Here is a 19,169-nt window from a genome sequence, read left to right on the forward strand (position 1 = left end):
ACATCAGCTGTCCTGGGGACTCTGGCCCTGCCTTGCTCAGCCTCGCTCAGACTTTTTAATCCCTTTAATTCACTTTTCCTGTCTTCCTTAGTATGAGGAGATTTCAATATGGAAATATGGGAAAATTCCATTAACTTCAGAATTCCATTTTGAAGAACCCCTCGTAGAATAACCGTCCACTTAGGTAGCCGTCGTTGTTTCTCCCAGCTGAAACTACCAATTTTGTCTGCAGGACACACGCAGGGTGTGTGCACGGTCTCCACCAGGACCCGGGTTCAATCCCCATTCTGTCTTGCTAGGTCCCGCAATGGCTCCTAGCCCTCAGCCCCGGCTCCTCGGGAAGCTGGGGCCGGTGGGCATTTCCTTAGTACCCCACCGCCTTCCGCACGCTGGCTCAACACTCCAAGTTTTCTGTCAGTACACTTGAATTCTCCCTGAAACTGTAGAACCTGAAAAGCTTAACCTGTCTTTGCTTCCCAGCGTCTTCGGCTCCCACTCGGTCCGCCCATCGAGGACTCGGCGATCGACTAGCGGGCGCAACGATGCGATCCGCGATCCTGTGGGCAGAAGTGCGGACGCGTCGGGCGCGGGTGTGGGCGGAAGTACCGACGCCGTCCACCCCGGGGTTGGCGGAAGTGCGCCGAAGGCTGGGAGAGCTGCGGGAGTGGAGGTGGCTGGCGGCCGGTCCTCCACACAGCTGCTCGGAGCTGCGATCGGCCGCTGTGGCGGCTGCTGGGCGCAGGTAGGTTTGGACTGCACGGCCGTCGGAGGCTGGCGGTGCGGGCTGAGGGAGAGGCCGGCCAGGGAAGGCGGAGGGGCGGCCCGCGGCCCTGGGCCTGCCCCAGTCCCGGGGCTCCTGCACCTCCAGCCTCTGACACATCCTCGCGCTCCCTCAGATCCTGTCTGAGGAGGAAGGATCAGCTCTCTGACTTGCCCTCGCCCTTGGGTGGCTGCTAGACTGGGCTCTACACGTTCCCTGTTCTTCACTTCCCGGACTCCCATTCTCTAGATTCATTCACTGTCCTATCTCAAGGAAGCTGATGGTAGTTGGCCTCTTGGGCTTTTGATGTTCTTGAGGTGAAGTGATGGTGTCCTTTGGCACGCAGAAACTTAATGTTGATATTACTAGTGCATTAATTAAGGTTTGATAATTTCCGTTTGAAAAATGAACGCAAAGCATGTTTTGCTCAGGTCTGCATCATTTTAAAGGTATTCACCCCGAAACACCATGGGCTTGCCACTGTTTTAAGCCCTTTACAGATATTAACGGATTTAATAATCACAGCCACTCCAAGCAACAGGGCTGTTATATTATCCCCATTTTATAGTTTGGAAATCAGAAGGTTGGAGTGGCTCAATAACTTTCCTGAAGCCATAGTTAAATGCTGTTCCTGCTCCCCAAACCATGCAGCGAGGCACTAGAACTGTACACCTGACTTCTGTAAGCCTGGGGATGCTTCCATTAGTATCCAAAGTTTTTGTAAATAGATTTTTTATTAATCCCAAGAAATCGGTCTTTATTTGGAAATAGCTGTTTATTTGCTAAAAGTGAGTCATCCTGATAAGTATGGGAAAACTTAATTAAGCTAAGTGGCACGATGAATCTGTGAATATACCTACAAGGAAAACTCTAAAAATATATATATTTAAAGTCAGTCCTAAATCCTTTGGCGGTGCTATATTTCAAAGCTGGTTCTCTGGATCCATTTCCCAATGTATGCTAGTATTTTGTTTGTAAATGTTAGTACACTCAGGTGTACCCTTGGTGAGACTTGACTTCTGTAATTGCAAAGAAACAAAAGCCAAAAGCTTTCAAGGATAATCTTGAGTGTATTGAAAGTTGTTGATTCTAAAAGTAGTAGTTGGAAGTGTTTTTAGTACTTAAACGTTCTCTTCTGTTTGACTAAGTAGAAATTTGGCATTTTTAAGCAGAAAATTGTCCTGGTGAAAACAGAATACATGGAAGCTTCAGAAAATGATTTGTTTTGCATTTAATTTTTTAGACTGAATATTGCTTTTAAAAGTTAGGGTGTGTCCACAATACCTGAGAGTTCAATATGTATAAATTTTAAGGGGAATGGAATTGGTTTTCAAAAACTTTTACAAAGGCAGTTTTCTCTTAATAAATGGCTTTGAACATTTTCCAATGTCAGACTGGGAATATTATGGGATTTAGGAATTGCTATTTACCCAATTAGTTTCTCAATTACCTTTTCACCCACTTTCTAGTTTATTCTTCAGCTATCAGGGTTCTTGGCACAACACCTCCACATCTTATGGAATGAGTGAGTTTTAGGTCACTGTTGAGTAGAGAGGACTTTAAATGGAATGGGAACTGACCATTCTGTTCAGTGATAGGATAGAACAATTCTGTTCAGATTGTTGGCTGTTCTCAGACTCTCGAAAATATATGCATAGACACCCCCTGGACTGCTTGGTGAAGTTATATGGTAGTGTTCAGCTATAATCATATAGTATAGAATATATTTGTACCGATAGAAAATAATCACTGATGTAAATACTCTGACTTAATAAAAGAAATTTTAGAGAAATTATGATTCTTAGCTTGTGGACATCCCCCTAGGCATCCATGTTTGCAAATTAGTGACTCGCGAGTTATTTTGGCTCCGGAGTCACAGGATTCACTCCTTGCCCTTGCGCTTCTCTGCCTTCATTGTACCATTAATGAAGTTCTTACTGTCTTCCTTTTCCTATACCCAAAGGATTCTACAACTAGATTATCTCTAAGAATCCTTCCTGTCTTAAAACTTTCCCAATTCACTGATCTTATATATTATATAGCCTTTTTGTACTTACCCTGTCTATGTGTTGTATTAGGGTCTGTAACTATTATTTGGTAATTATGTATCCGTTGTTGAATCAAAAAATTAGTAACAGACATCTAACTTTAGTTTTAAGGGTTCCTTATTCACAAAACCAAATACTAACCATAAAGAGCCACACCCAAACTGCAAAAATCAACTAGAAACTGCACTTCAAATAACAAACGCACTGCTCTCAAGGTCCAACTCATAGCAACCTTATGGGGTTTCCAAAGCTTTACATCTTTTTTTCTACATGTGGAATGGTGAAAAATTCTACAAATTCAAACTACCAACCTTTTTTGTTAGCAGCCCAGTGCTTTATCTACTGTGCAGCCAGACTCCATAGCAATGTGACTTTGTCTTGTCCTACTAGAAAAGTATAGTTGTCAAATTCTCACTTCTTAACTTTAAACATCAGAAAGTCTTATGTTTGCTGGGAGGTGGAGGGACAAACTATGCACTGTAAGACTAGACTTAACCTGATCTCAGTTAAATAAATAAATAAATGGGGGGGGGGGTGACGACAGTGCCATTGTATCCACCCTGACTTATACAGACCCTGTAGTACAAAGTAGAACTGCTTTGCATGGTTTCTGAGGCAGTACATCTTTATAAAAGCTGCCTGCCTCATTTCTGTCCCACCCCCACCCCGCAATCAACTGCCATCAAGTTGATTCAGACTCATAGTGACTCTGGTAATTTTAAACCACCGACCTTGCACTTAGAGCTAATGCTTAACTGCCTGCATACTGGTATTCCTTAAAGGAAGAAGACAGTGTTCATTTATTCGCTTTTAGATTAACCAGTTGTCATCGTCTGTCTTTATCCCACCTCTCTCTTTCTTTTTACAGTTTTATTGGCACATAATCCACATATCATACAATTTGATTATTCAGTCTTATCAAGAATTGTACAATCATTATCACAATCCATTTAAGAACATTTTCTTTCTTTTATTCCCACCCCCATGATTAAATTGGCTTTAAAATGAGTTGTATAATCACATTCAGTTCTAGTGCTCCCTCCTCCTCCCGCCTTCATTATTTGCTCCCCATATCCTCAACCCCGTCACCCCTATATCCCCTACAAACCCAAAACCTTGCATCAGTTATTATTCTCTGTGCATCTACTCCTTCTGTACTTCACAAACTAGTAAACCCACAGAAACAATAAACAACAAAAACAAAATAAAGTGGTAAGGATAAAACAATAGTAATATAATGAAAAAATACAAACAATGAGTAAGAAAAGACCACCATCAGTATTTTTAAAAGTCATTGTTATAGTTAAGGTTTATTGCGCTAAATTGGCTGATGAACACATGTGGGATTGGTTGAAGGGCGGAGAGATAAATGGATCCTCGGGCCTCACCTTTCTGGTCTCTTGCTCTCATGATCAGACCAGTTGCAGCTGCCTTAGCTAGTTCTCTGCCTCAGCTGGCAAGGCTCACTTCCTGTGAGACATCCCTGAGGAGAAGCCACATGGACCTATCCTGATGCAGCCCTGGGTGCTGAAACAGCTGCGTGGAGACCCCTGCCAGTGTTGAGATGCTTACAGGCTCATTGATTTGACTTTCCACCTAAATTTGGCGCCATTGTGTGTGTTCTGTGAGTTTGAGGAGGACTTTATAGATTGGTGTTGGACATATGGGCAAATGTTGGACTTATGGTCTTGGAGTAGACTGTGTTGGATGCTTTCTTAAAGTATACTTACCCTTTATATAAAACTCTTTTATACACATATGAGTTTCTGTGGATTTGTTTAACTAGTCTACCCATACTAACACAGTCGGAGAAGAAATTTTTATCATTAAACAAGCAAGAGATTCTTGCGCCTTGGAAAAATCCAGGTTGGGTCTAGAGGGAAGTCAACTGACCCAGAATCAAGCTTGATCCTTGCATAGTTAGGATAACAATTATCTCTGTCTGACAGTGAGGGTGTCTGAGACCCTTGCCTATGGCTAGAGGGGATCTGCCAATGGCTTACTCTGACTAGATACTGTGCAGATAGGTTTCTCCTCTACAGCCTTCTACAAATTAGGTATTGACAATTTTATCTCGGATATTTTTCGCTCAATCATATCTGAATTTTGTTATTGTCATCTTTGGAACACAAAGCTGGTGTGCTTTCATGTGGAGTTAGTTGACAGTCATGTAGATAGCTGCTTGTTTGAATACAAGCCTTTAAGACCCCAGACACTATTGCAATTGTTAGCCAGGCACCATCTGCTCTCTTCATCATTCTGCTGTAGCGCCCTGATCTTTAGTGATCATTTCATGAAGGTGAGTAGAGAGCAGGGCCATGTTATCAGAACTAATTGTTCTTGAATTGAGCCTATAGTTAAGTAGGAGCCCAGACTCCATCTGCGCCCATCTCGATCCATGGAATATGCATAACCGAGGTTTAATTTGGCGGTCTTCTTATGACAAAATTAAACTCCATATCACCAAACCAATCAGCAAACAAACAAACAAAAGAAAAAAACATGTAAAAGGCAGGGAAACAAAAACCCATTTAAACAAAAAAAAAATACAACATTATCAATAATCCCCAGGGTATAAGGTGATTAGCATTGATGACATTGTAAAATTTCCCAATGAGCCAGCACTCTGGGCACTGTTGGTTTGAGGAGTCCCTGCAAGCACAGATCCACCTTGAGCCGCAGCCCATGAGCTGTTGCCCTACACAGTTCGATCTCCCGTTCTATTGAGCTCAGTTTACCCTTTACCCGTGTCAGGTTACTTCTTCCCAGTCACCCACCATTCTCACCAACAGAACTATCAGTGACTCCTCCCCAATGTAGATGCTCGCCTCCCCTGTTCTTAGCTTGCTATTATCTGGCAAAGATGTCTTTCCATCCTATGTGGGACTCCTAGATTTGCCCCAGGCTTGTCTTGTATAGCCTCACGTATCTGGTCATCTCGCAGCATTTCCCCCTCTTGAAGGAGCAACCCCAGACAATGTGAGTCTCCTCCTTCAAGGTGGGTCTTGTGAAGTTCACAAAAGGGAGGTGATATATGGTTTATGGTCCGTAGGTAGACTTCTCAACTTTTGTTCAGAAATTGGTTCCTAAGATTTGTTTAATTTGGGTTTCTTCTTAGAGTAGTGGACTCACATAGTACTTGTCCTTTTGTGATTGATTTACTTCACTCAGCATAATGATTTCCAGGTCCTTCCATGTCCTGCAGTGTCTTATACTTTTATTACTGTTTTTAAGGGACGTATAGTATTCCATTGTGTGTATGAATTATTCTGCTGTTGGGCATTTGGGTTGCTTTCAGTTGCTTGATATTGTGCACTATGCTGCTATGAACACAGGAGATCATGTTCTGTCTTGGGTATATGCCTAATAGTAATATTCCTGGATCATGGGATTTCAATTCCTAGTAGCTTTAAGTATCACCATATCGTTTTCCACAGTCGCTCTATGTATTTATAAGTCTACCAGCAGTATACACTAGTTCCAGTGTCTTCTGATCCTCTCCAGCATTTGTTGCTTTCTATATTTTTTTTATTTGGACCAGCAGTGTGGGTGTAAAGTGGTATCTCATTATGTTTTTAATTTGCATCTCTAATGGCTAGTGATCATGAGCATTTTTCATGTGTTTGTTAGCCATTTGCACGTCATTTTTGGTAAACTGTTCATGTCTTTTTCCCATTTCTTAATTAGATTTCATTATTTTCTTATTTAGATGTTGTAGAGTTCTGTATATTTTGGTAATGAGCCCTTTGACCAATGTGTCATTGGTAATACATTTTTCTCAGTCTCTCTTTTCACTTTCCCGATGAAGTCTGTTGATGTTCATAAGTGATGTAATGTCAGCATGTCCCAGTCATCTATCTTGTCTTCTGCTGCGTGTGCCACCTCATTAGGCTTGGTAGGCTATGTCTGCCCTGTAATAGGGCCCTTAAGTTTATCCCAGCCTTCTCATTGATGATTCTGAGAGCTTTGGGGTTTACATTTATGTCTTTAATCCATCTTGAGTTCATTTTTGTGCATGAAAAAAGATATGGGTCTTGTTTTATTCCTCTGCATGTAGAAATCTAGTTTGTTCAACACAATTTGGTGAAGAGGCTGTGCTTCTCCCATTGAATCTTTCTAAGTCCTTTGTCAAAGATTAGGTGGCTGTAGGCTGATGTATTTATGTCTGGGTTTTCTGTTCTGATCCATTGGTCTGTGTTTCTCATGTTATCCCAGTACCAGGCTGTTTTGACTAATGTGGTTATATAGTGTGTAGTAGGTTTTTAGGTGAGGCGGGTTTTTTTTTTTTTAAATAAGTTCTTTGCTTATCTTGGGTCTTTTGTTGTCCCATATGAAATTGATAATTAGTTTTGCAATTTCTTTAAAGAAGTTTCTTGGGATTGGAATTAGTATTGCATTGTATCTGGAGATTGTTTTATGTGGTATTACATTTTCAAAATATTAAGTCTGAGTATCCATGAGCATAGGATGTTCTTCCATTTATGTAGGTCCTTTTTAGTTTATTATAGTAATGTTCGGTAGTTTTCTCTGTATGATTCATTTGTTTGTATAGTTAAGTTTATTCCTAAACAGTTTGTCTTTTGTGAGGTTATTATACATGGTATTGATTTCTTAATGTCTTTTTTGTAGCTCTCTTCCTTGGCATACAGGAATCCAATTGACTTCTGTTTATTAACTTTCTATCCTGCTACCTTGCTGACATCCTCGATTGTTTCCAGCAGGCTTTTTGTGGAGACTTTTGGTTTTCTCTATATAGGATCCTAACATCCTCAAATAGTGAGAGTTTCGCTACTTCTTTGCCTATTTGTATTTCCTTGATTTCTTTTTGTCGTCTGATGACGCTAGCTAAAACTCCCAGCACAGTGTTGAATAGGAGTGGGGATAGGGGACATCCTTGCTTGGTCCCTGCTTTCGGTGGGGATAATCCTAGCTGTTCACCATTGAGAATGATGTTGGCTATTGGTTTCTAATATATGTCTTTTATTATGTTGAGGAATTTTCCTTGTATTCCTTTTTTGTTGAGTGTTTTGAACAGAAATAGGTGTTGAATATTGTCCAATGCCTTTTTTGTATCTACTGATATGATTATGTGGTTTTTATTTCTTGCTTTGTGTATGTGGTGGACTACATTGATTGTTTTTTGAGTTCTGAACCATCCCTATATAGCTGAACAGAATCCCACTTGGTCATGGTGAATTATTTTATTTTGATATGCTGCTGTGTTCTATTGGCCAGGATTTTGTTGAGGATTTTAGCCTCACTTTCATAAGGCATATTGGTCTGTAATTTTCAATCTTTGGGAAGTCCTGGCCTGGTTTGGGTACCAGTGCTATGCTGACTTCAGAGAATGGGTTTGGGAGTTCATTGTCTTTTTTTATATGCCACGGTAGAGCTTGTGCAGTATTGGTGTCATGTCTTCTTTGAATATTTGGCAGAATTCCCTTGTGAAATCATCTGGACCTTGGCTTTTCTTGGTTGGTAGTTTCTTAATGATTTGCTCTGCTGCTTCGTTTGTTATAGGTCTATTGAGTTTTTCAGTATCTGTCTGCATTAATTTGATTGGCTGATGCATTTCTAATTATCTGTCCATTCCTTCTAAATTATCAAATTTGTTTGAATACAGTTTTCATAGTACTCTGTTATTATTCTTTTTATTTCTTTTGGATCTGTTGTAATGTCACTGTTTTCATCTCTTATTCATATTTGTATTTTTTCTTTTTTTTCTTTCCTTTGTTAAGTTTTGCCAGCAGTCATTTTTGTTAATCTTTGCAAGGAACCAGCTTTTTGTCTTGTTGATGCTTTCCACTGTTTATTTGTTTTACATATGCTTTATTTCTGCTTTGATCTTTATGATTTCTTTCCTTTCTTTATTGGAGGGATTGTGTTGTTGGCCTTGTACCAGTTCTTGGAGGTGTTGTGTTAGGGTGTCAATTTTAGATTTCTCCTCTTTTTCATGTGTGTGTTGATGGCTATAAATTGGCCTCTGTGTCACACAGGGTTCTCTAGAGAGATAAAACCAGATTGCTGATAATTATATATATATATATATATATATATATATAATACAAGAAATGAACAGTTAAATTATAAAGCAGTACAAATGGCTCAGTGGAACTCACTGCAAGTCTTGAGGGCTGCCAGGTAGTCCTCTCCCAGCACAGGTAGCAAACAGCAAAGCAGGTCACCAACCATCAGCCAGGTCACCAACAGTCAATCCCCAACTCCAGAGACGTACATTCCAATTCTCTGGCGTGGCAGGTCTTAAAGGGGTCTCAAATTACAGTGACATAGTCCATAGATTAGGTGTCCCACAGGTAGTGTAGCTTGCAAATTGAGGCACAGAACAAGCAAGGCAGCTGCACACTGGTCCGATGGTCAAAGAGCAAAAGACAAGAAAGGTGAGGATCGCCAACCCATTTATCTCTCCGCCCTTCAATTAATCCCACATGTGTTTATCGACCAGGCTGGCACAATAAACTATCTCAGCCTCTGATTGCTGTTTTTGCTCTGACCCAAAGCTTTTTATATGTTGTGTTATAATTCTCGTTTGTCTTAAGGAATTAAACATTTTCTCTTTTATTCACTTTTATATGGAGTCATTTAAAAATATTTATTTATTTATTGCAGTTATTTTTTAGTATAATGTTGTTCAGTCTCCATGTGTTTGTTTTTAAGTTTCTGTTCCTTTTATTGTTAATTTCTAGTTTTATAGCTTTGTGGTCTGAGAAGATTGATTGTGCGATTTCAATATTTTTGAATTAGGTGAGGCATGATTTGTTGCCCGGTATGTGGCCTATTCTTGATAATGTTCCATATGTGTTGGAAAAGAACATATGCTGTTGTTTTTGTTGGATGGGACATTATATACTTAGGAGGTCATTTTTGTTGATTGTGTTCTTGAGCTTTTTTTGTGTTTTTGTGTCTTTGTGTCTTTCCTGACATTCTGTCTTTCCTTGAAAGTGGTGTATTTAAGTCTCCTGTTATTGTCGCTGTGTCTGTCCTTTTACAATTATGTGAGGATTTAAATAGCTGCATCTTGAGAGTCTTTTATTGGGTACATATTTGTTTATTATAGTTATGGCTTCCTGAGCTCTCATTATATCCTGTCTGTTCTTATCTCACATTGCGTTGTTTGCCTGGAAGTCTGTCTTCTTGGTGATTAGTATTGCTGCACCTGCTTTCTTTTGGTTGCTGTTTTCTTGGTATGCTTTTGTCTAGCGTCTGATTTTTAGTCTGTTCATGTCTTTGTGAGGTGTGTTTCTTGTAGGCAGCATATTGATGGGTTTTGTTTTTAATTCTGATACTCTCTGTCTCTTTACTGGTGCTTGTAGTCCATTAACATTTGGTGAAATTATTGATATGTATGTAGTTGTTACTGCCATTTGCTTTCTATATGTGTATGTTGTGTGTTTGTACATGTATTGTGTTTAGTTTCTTTGTTATTCCTGTGTTATTTCCTTGCTTTGAGTGTTGTTCTATGTGTGTTGGTTTTGTGAGGAATTGTCCTGTATATTTGTTTCAGGTTTGCGTGTTGTTGCTGCTGGTTTTCTGGCCATAGTACTTTGTTGAGTATTTTTTGTAGTATGTATTTTTCAGTAAGTTAGTGAAGCTGTGCAGGCTCTGTTCTGTGGGCCGCAGCCAGCTCGAGTATCCAGGATTCCCAGAGGTCTGTGAGGGTGTGGGACTGTGGGCTGCACTTGGGGATTCTCTGGCTTGGGATATTCCCCATGTTGGTGGGTTGCAGCAGTAGGGGCGAGGAAAGGAGGCTGTCATTCCCTGTGTCATCCCCTGCTCGCTCCGCTGCATTCTCTATGGGCAAAAATCAGAGAGGGAGGTCTGAAAAAATCTTGGAGCGCTGAGAACCTAGGTCTCACATTTGAATTCCCACTATTGTTCTGCTTCGTTAGGAGGGAGAGAGGAAACCGAAGCAACTGGAGAGGGGAGATTGGCAGCGAGGGGCCAGGGGAGACAGTGGTGAGCTCTGCTGCATTCTCCCTGGACGAGGATTGGGGTAGGAGGTCTGAAAAAAATCCAGGAATGCCTAGAGTCTAGGTCCCACTTCTAAAATCCCAGAATTGGCTTCCTCACCTGTTGATTTCTCAGCCACAAAAGGGGACTTCTAGGCAGGGGACTCTACATTGGTGCCATCTCCCTAGAAATCTCCACCTCTTCTCTTTATAAGAGAACTATCCTTGTTGATAGTTTCTTCCAGCCATCTGCTTTTCTGGAATCAAAATGACTTTCCAATGTGCATATAAGAAAGCTGCTCAGAAGAAGCCTTCTGTTCAGACTTTGGCGAGTTTTGATTGTTGTAAACACTGCCAACAAACAAACAAACAAACAATAAAACGCTGCCAAAGGCTGAGCTCATCTGGGACAGGAATGAGTGCCTGTCAATCTTTTTTTTTTTTGGTCAATCTTAATATGTGTTTGACATCCAGGTAAGGAATGCAATTGTATTAGCGTGAATTTAGAAGGGTCTTTTTTACCCTCCTTTGAAGAAACGCTAAGAACTAAACTCTGTAGTATTGCGTATAGATATAGCAAGAATTCAGAGATGGGACGTTCATTTTGTTGTAGAGTATTTGGGAGGCTTCAATGGGCAGGTGAAGCTGTGATGGGAATAGAGATGGCTCTGCAGAGAGAAGGCCTGGGCGGAGAGCAGAGGCTGGCCTGTTGGTGCATTTTGGGTTTTGGAATGTCTTGAAGATCAGAAGAGCCTGTGGAGTCTTGGTGTCCTAGTGCATTATGTGTTGGGCTGTTAACCAAAAAGTAATCAGTTGGAAACCACCAGCCGCTCTCTGGGAGAAAGAGGAGACTTTCTGCTCCCACAAATGTGTTAGAGTTTCCCAAACCCACAGGGGCCGTTCTTCTCAGTTCTATCCACATGATGGCAGTGAGTTGTTTTTTTTGAAGGGGCTTTGTAAAAAAGAATTTTCTTTGGAAAATGTAATTTGGCTTCCTCCAAAGCTTCTTTAACTTAATCCTGTTGGTAGCATGTAAGACTGGGAATGGACCATATACTTTGCTTTATTTTTCTTTCTAGTTGAGTCTTTTCCCTTTGAAACAAATCTTTGTGCTCATAATTGAAAGGCATGAACCCAGGCTTCAGGGAACCTGGATTTCCATTTATCAGAATGTAATCCGCACAGTCAGGGGCCCCAAGCACCTAAAAGCCTGACACATAGTAAGTATTCAATAATAATTATATGGTGTTGAATTTGCTCCTACTTCTACCTCTGTTACTTTTTGAAAGACTGTGCCTTAGTGTCATCTGTAAGCTTTGATGAATTTTTAAAGACGTCTTCCAGTTATAAAATTCTGTGATTTTAGAGAGTATACTTGTATTATATTAAAATTATACTGAAAAACAAAATAAGGTATAACTCCAGAAATTTATGGTTTTAGCTTAATGAAATTCCTGTGTGGGATGGCATGATGCATTTCTGTATGTCAGAGCCGCTCGGGAATGACCAATGAGGCTAGGCAGTTCAAAGGAAGAGATTATAAAAGAGGGACTGCTTGTGGAGCTATGCGCAGGGAGGACTAAGGAAATGCAAGGGAGGGACAATGAGGTACAAAGAGACACTGACAACAACTGGAGGGGTAAAAGGAGAAAATGAACTCCCAAGGATAGAGGTGGGTATTGCCCTGTCAGAGATGAGACACATAGGGTGGGATGGAGGGCCAGACTGAACTACCCTAACCTTGAGACAACTCCACCTTGCAAATCTAAAGTGTAGACTTCCTGTTCTTTGGTTACAGTCTCTTTCACTCATTTCCACTTAGTCCCTCTCATGTCAGTTGCATCATTGCCCTTCTGTGGCATTTGGCTCACAAAATCTCAGCCCTGGGTTAACTCAATTCTCATTTTCTTTACTATTTGCACTGGGTTGCTGAGGCTAGCAAGAGAAAAGCACAGTGGTCTAGATCTGTTGTTACTGCGTGCCATTGAGCCCTTTCTGACCTGGCAGGCTACAGTAGAACTCCCATAGAATTCCCTAGGCCGAATTCTTTTTGGGAGCCAATCTCAGGTCTCTGGCTCCCGTGGAGGCTGGATCTGTTCACCTTTTGGTTAGTAGTGGAGCACTTAACCATGGGCCAGCAGGGCTCCAGAGCTATATCTATGCCCCTATAAATCCACTGTCACCCATCTCTTCTTGTCTGTTAAGGGAGCTAGAGGTTTTCTCCTCTGTGCCTGCTCCTGTTTTCTGCAAAAAAAGTATGTTTTAAGATTTATTTCTCTTCTCCAACCTTATTCTATGAGGTACCTGTACCCTTAGTAGATGATGTGGCCCCTGATTTGAGAAATGAGAGCCGTGGGAGGAGAGGCCATGCTCTCCCGGCCAGTAACTGTTATCCTCCCTCATTATGTGCCTAATGTCTGGGTCCCTTCTTCTACAACCTAGTTGAGACTTCATTGTATCTTTTATCTGTCACTTAACTTCTGCCTCTGCTACAGTATTTAACAATTATGCTAGAAAACATCAATACAGCAAAGCAACAAGATAACAACAATGCAAAAAGAATCCTCCTTTGATTTCACAGTCTCCCTGTGAACATTTATCTCTCTTCTTCCTTTCCTAGGTGGATGTCTTGACAGGATTATTGATACAGACTTGTTCCTGCTAATGTTCAGGAGTTGGGGCAGGGCTGGCACAATCTTATGTCTTAGTGTGCAGACACCAAACCCAGATCTTGAGGTCAGAGCCCCACTTCTGCCTGGTTACTGCCCAAGGCTGGAAGCCACCTATTCTTCAGCAATGGCTGTCCAGGTCCAAATTCTCAACTCTTGGAAGCCTATGCCTCTTGATTGCATGTTCGATCAATTTCCAGCTGCAGATCTTAGAAGAATCCCTCAATTTCATTATTAGCGTTAGTGGTTGATGTGTGGATTTGAATGAAAGCCATATTTACTTGTCTTCCTTGCAGGTATATAGATATTATCCTCTTACTTATAACATTGTACTTCGAGATGGATGCGGAAAAGTTCTTTTTGACAATGAATGCAATTCTATTCTTCAATTTATTCATGACCCAGTAACCTATTTGATTGCCTGATTCAAAATGGCCACTATCAGTCTGTTTCAACTCACTAATGCTTAGGATATTATTGATCTTTATGCATTCCATCTTTTTGTGATTTTCAGTTTTCCTAGATTGCATATTATGATTATTAATCTCTGTTTGCAGTTCTTTCTCCTCACTTTGTCACGCCCCGTGAACAAATGAAAGTTCTGAATGTTCTCCTCCACTCTGAGGAGGCGGCCATGTTCTGAGTGCCTTCAACCTGAAGAGCGCACCCCCGGGCGCTGTGCAAGAGATTGCTGATATTCATAAGGTTTTTAGTGGCTGATCAGTCAGAAGTGCACAGCTTGTTCCTCCTTGTTCTTTCTCATTCTGGAAGCTCCACTGAAACCTGCTGATCCAGGGTGACTCTACTGGTATTTGAATTACTGTTGGGATAGCTTCGATTATCAGCAACATCACATTGACTGACAAGTGGTGGATAATATTAATAGCTTAGTAATACAGAGAATCAAAATTAGGAGAATGCACAAGCCAGTGGTCTGAAAGGCTTATTTGGCCCATAGATCCACATTTTTTAATCTTGAGAACCAATGTTAAGAAGACACAAGAGGAGCAGCTACCCCCTACTGCCCCCCCACTTTGATCAAGATTTGTCTGTGGAATCTTTGATCAAAATATTTAGTAATGGTAGTTAGGCATCATATAGTTCTGGTCTAATGGCAAGGAAGGCAGGTTGTTCATGGAGGCAATTAGTCACACATTCCATATCTTTGTTCTTTTTGCCTTTGTTTCTTCTGCTAAATAGCAACTAGTTATTATGGCTTGAATGGCTGCTTATAAGCCTTTAAGACCCTAGGTACTATGGAGTGAAAGAGGAAGTAGAAGAGAAGCACTAAACTTGATATTAAGCTATTTGCAATGTCCAGTGAAATCATGACTCTAAACCTCTCAACCAAAGAGGATTTTTGTTGTACAAAAGCAGAAGCATCAACTGATTTTTTTTTGTTTTTGTTAGTGCAAACATTTATATCGTACGACTTTTGCCAGTTCAGCTTTTACAGGTGTACATCTTATTGATGGCAATTACTAATTGGCTGTACAACTCTACCCTTAATTGATGCAAGTTTTCCATCACTGTTAACCCCTCTTTTTCCCCTCCGTCCTGCCCTGGATAACTGCTAATAAACTTTAGTCTATACGTTTTCCCTTTCTCATCTTTTTATGTGAAGTGAGATCACATAATATTTATCTGTTTATGAAGACTTATTTCACTTATCTAAATGCCCATCTATAAGTGAATAGGTAATTGCGGAACATACATGCAATGAGATATAATATTACATAGCCATAATGATAAATGAGGTTCTGCCATATGCTACAACGACTGAACCCTGAAAACATTATGATGAGTAAAGTAAGTCAGTCACAAACACTGTACAGAATAGGAACTACATAGAGATAGAATATTATTCTGGTTACTGGGGCAGATAGGAGAGAGGAGGAGAGGAAGACATGGTAGTCTGCAGACACTGAATTTATGCTAAAGGTGATAGAAAATCTCCGGAAAGATTAGTAGTGATGGCTGACCAGCATGATTAATTTGTTTAATTCTTTTGAATTGTGTCCTAAAGGAAAAACTCACACTCTCAAAAAGTGAAATTCAAAGATTTATTGATAATCCAGACACACTGGACCAAGTATTTATACTGTCAAAGCAGGAACTTAATAATGATTGGCTGAAAAATAAGGACATTAAAGGCCAGTTTTCTGAAGGTGAAGAATTAGTGGTGTGTGGTTTCACGTTAGGCTGCTAACTGCAAGGTCAGTAGTTTGAAACCATCAGCTGCTTTACGGGTGACAGATGAAGCTTTATACTTCTGTAAAGAGCTGCTGTCTCAGAAACTCATCAGAATTTACTCAATAGCAGTTAAGTTTAGTTTTGGTGTGTGTGTGTGTGTGTGTGTGTGTGTGTGTTTGTTTGCAGATAGCATGTAGGGGGAATTACATGATTAGTTAAAGGTACGTGATTGCAAGCCTATGTGCTTTGTAGTTAATTATGAGGTGGTCATAGGGCAATGGCAGAACAGGGCTGTTGTTTTTTTTTAACCTGTAATAAGAATTGCTTTTTTAAAAGCATGTTTCTCCTTGAGCATCCATGTTGTAGATTTATTGATAATGCTGTGGATCAAGAACTTTCAGACATAGGCTTATTGTAGGATACAAAAGAGATTCTAAGTTCAAATGTAGTTTAAAGAGAACATTTAAGTCTAACATGGTACAAAGTCAAAACAAATACACAGGCACATTACCTGGATGAGGGAAACTCTTAACATGAAGTCCACATTGCATCTGATGAATCATAGCCATACCACTACTTAAATAAGGTATGGAACACAAAGGAAATGTAACAAATTCATGATTGGTGGCAGATCAATATATCATAGTTATTGGTGGGACAACAACAGCAGTAATAGGACCATGATTAGGACACATGTATTGTGTTAGAAGAGTTTGCAAGATTGGTTTGCAAGGTAGGGTCTTCCAACCAAGGTAGTCCAGGGCATAACTGATAGGGTCAAACTCAAGACTCTGCAACTTCCAATACTGCCCCCAGTGTGGACATCTCCATCAAGGACTCACCCAGTCAAGACCGTAAGAGAGACTGCCCTTCTGTGGGATGGCCAGACAGGAGTGGAGGTGATCCACTTTCTAATGCCCTCTGCCTGAGGGCAAGGATGTCCACATCCTTGGCTAATGCTCAGAAGGATTTCTGTGGAGGTTTAATTCTTGTGGGGACTCTGCAGATGGATTTTAGGTTTTCATTGTCATCCAGAGCCTTCTGCAAATAGGGTGCTCAGAATTGAATCAGTAACATGGCTAGTTGAGCATTGTTGAGCATAGAGAAAACCTCCCTACCTTGGAACCATGGGTGGCATACTGCAACTGCCTGAGCACAGAGGACAAACTGTTTTCTTTAGGGTATAGAAGGGTTGGCACAAAAGTTAGAGAAAGCAGAAAGAGCAGGTTTAAAATTCAGTGTGGTTTCCAGACTCATCTCAAGACTTATAAGGGCCTTAAGACTTTACTTTCAGGCTGCTCTGTGTATGTACAGCAAGTGCTTCTGATTTTAGCCTCTCACACAGCTGTACATACATGTGAATATGATTGATACAGATGCAGCATATATTTTGTTAGCTCTATGGACTACAATTTTAAAATGATAATTTATAAAGCAACCAACTCAACTCACTGCCATGGAGTCAATGCCAACTCATATCAACGCTATAGGACAGGATATGACGCTCCTTGTGAGTTTCAGAGACAGTAACTTGACGAGAGTAGAAAACCCACATCTTTCGCCCTCTGGGCAGCTGGTGTGGTGGTTCCTACTGCCGACCTTGCGGATCGCAGCTGAGCTGTAACCACTACAGCGCCAGGGCTCCCAGTGAATAAGAACAGTGCACGATTAGAAATTGAAGCGTCACTCTTCAGTTATAGTTTTTAAATCATTAGATTTCCCTCCAAAATAATTAAAATACAAATACCTTAGTTTACATTGGAAAACCTAGTTAATAGATTTCAATTGCATTTTATCGACATAGATCTAGAGCTCTAAGGAGAGCACTAAGAAGCAGGAAGCAATTATCTCTGATCTATTCAATCCTTCCTCTGCATGTTCCCCTCTGACAACAAGTCAGTCTCCTTAATTAGGGCCTTTATAGGATTGATATGGCTGGAATTATTAACTTGAGGGAAATAAGTTGGATTTTGCCATGAGAAGCCCTGGTGGCACACCGGTTTAAGCACTTGGCTACCTTCTGAAAAGTTTGAACCCACCAGCAGCTCTACAGGAGCTACTTCTGTAAAGATAACCAAGTTCAAACTCACTGCCACCAAGACCATTCTGACTCATGGCAATCCTATACAGACTTTCCGAGACTATGAATATTTATGAATATTTATTTCTCCCAAAGCCACCTGGAGATTAGCTGCCCAACACCTCACCCAGTGCAGGCAGGGATTTTCCCATAAGTATTGCAACCTTGGAAACATTGTAGCGACCTTGTAGGGTTGCTTTAACTTGGAATTGACTCAGAAAGCCACAAGCTTCCTTTTTTTTTTTGGTTCCAGACCTTGATCCTATACAGTTTGGATCCCATAGATGTTTTTTCCCCCTGAGTTGTGCATGAATATATTTTTGTTACCCATAATTTTGAGCTGAGCCAGGAAAAGGGTAGGAGTGGTTTTCATTGGCACTGGATCGCAAAATAAATAGGGCTCACTCCCTGTTGTCCCATATCTTCTGACTCATAGTGAGCCTGTAGGACAGGCTAGAACCACACATGTGGGTTTCAAAGACTATGTGAATAGAGAACCACATCTTTCTCCCTTTAGTGTCTGGTGGTTTCGAACCACTGAATTTATGATTAGTAGTCCAACCTTGTAACCCTCTATAACACCAGGGCTCCTAAAGTACGGTGGCTGCACTAGCCTAATTTGACTCTCCTTCAGTCAGAGTGAAATCCGAGTTTATGTAGAACTGAATGTAGTAAATGACTATTCCCTCAATCCCTTCACCCCATATCACTGGGGTACCCCTTTGGCTTCAGCCCTAGGGTACATTGAGCCAGCCTCAAGGAAGGTCTGGCCAATTCGGAAGCACATTTAAAGTGAAGTTCTATTGTTGGGCCACTTTAGGGTCTAGCACAGTAGAATTTTATTGTTTGAACTTCTAGGCAGTTATGTAGCCAAATGATTGTTCTGTGGTCCTCTGGGCCAAGATGGTTCTATACCTCAGCCTATACTTGGTGCTTCTTGAACTTGAGTAGGTATACATGTGAAAATGAACATTCTCATTCAGTTGGTGCTAGCTAGAGTCTGATAGCCCACTTTTCTGATTTGCTCTATTTTGGATAGTATTACAGGGAGGAGGGCATTTTGGAAGCTTATTTTTTTGTGGGGATAAGACTCCAATGGTCACATCGGTTAAGAAAACAGCACTTTAACACCACGAAACTTTCCTTGGCCTATGCAGTGAAACTTCTAGTCATTGGTGAATCATAGTGTATGTCTTTTTAATGCCTTATCCCTTCCCTTTAGCCTTTGGAGACTGACTAGGTTAAGACAGTGATCTTTTTCTATTGTTTATATTTCTTGTTGTGTTTCTCAAGTCAGCAAAATTCTTTTGTGCTGAATATTAAAGAGAAATTATGATTCTAAAACTACGTTTGTAGTCAACATTAAAAACACGACTGCTCCTAGTTAACTTTCTCTACATAGCTTTAATCTGAAATTCTGTAAGAAATATTAATTTTCTCTCTTGACCTACC

At 40.7% G+C, this 19,169-nt stretch overlaps 1 protein-coding gene across 3 annotated transcripts in view; it reads left to right on the forward strand.

Annotated features, from left to right (window-relative positions):
* Window positions 1–601: 601 nt before the first annotated feature.
* EXOC2 (exocyst complex component 2) overlaps window positions 602–19,169 on the forward strand; it is a 226,874-nt gene continuing 208,306 nt past the window's right edge. For all 3 annotated transcript variants that reach the window (XM_075531652.1, XM_075531658.1, XM_075531654.1), the window contains exon 1: window positions 602–742. The gene's annotated coding sequence lies outside the window, so the exon portion shown is untranslated. The remainder of the gene's footprint in view (window positions 743–19,169) is intronic.

This window comes from Tenrec ecaudatus, chromosome 1 (assembly GCF_050624435.1).
Source record: "Tenrec ecaudatus isolate mTenEca1 chromosome 1, mTenEca1.hap1, whole genome shotgun sequence".
In the NCBI taxonomy this organism is placed as follows: Eukaryota; Metazoa; Chordata; class Mammalia; order Afrosoricida; family Tenrecidae; genus Tenrec; species Tenrec ecaudatus.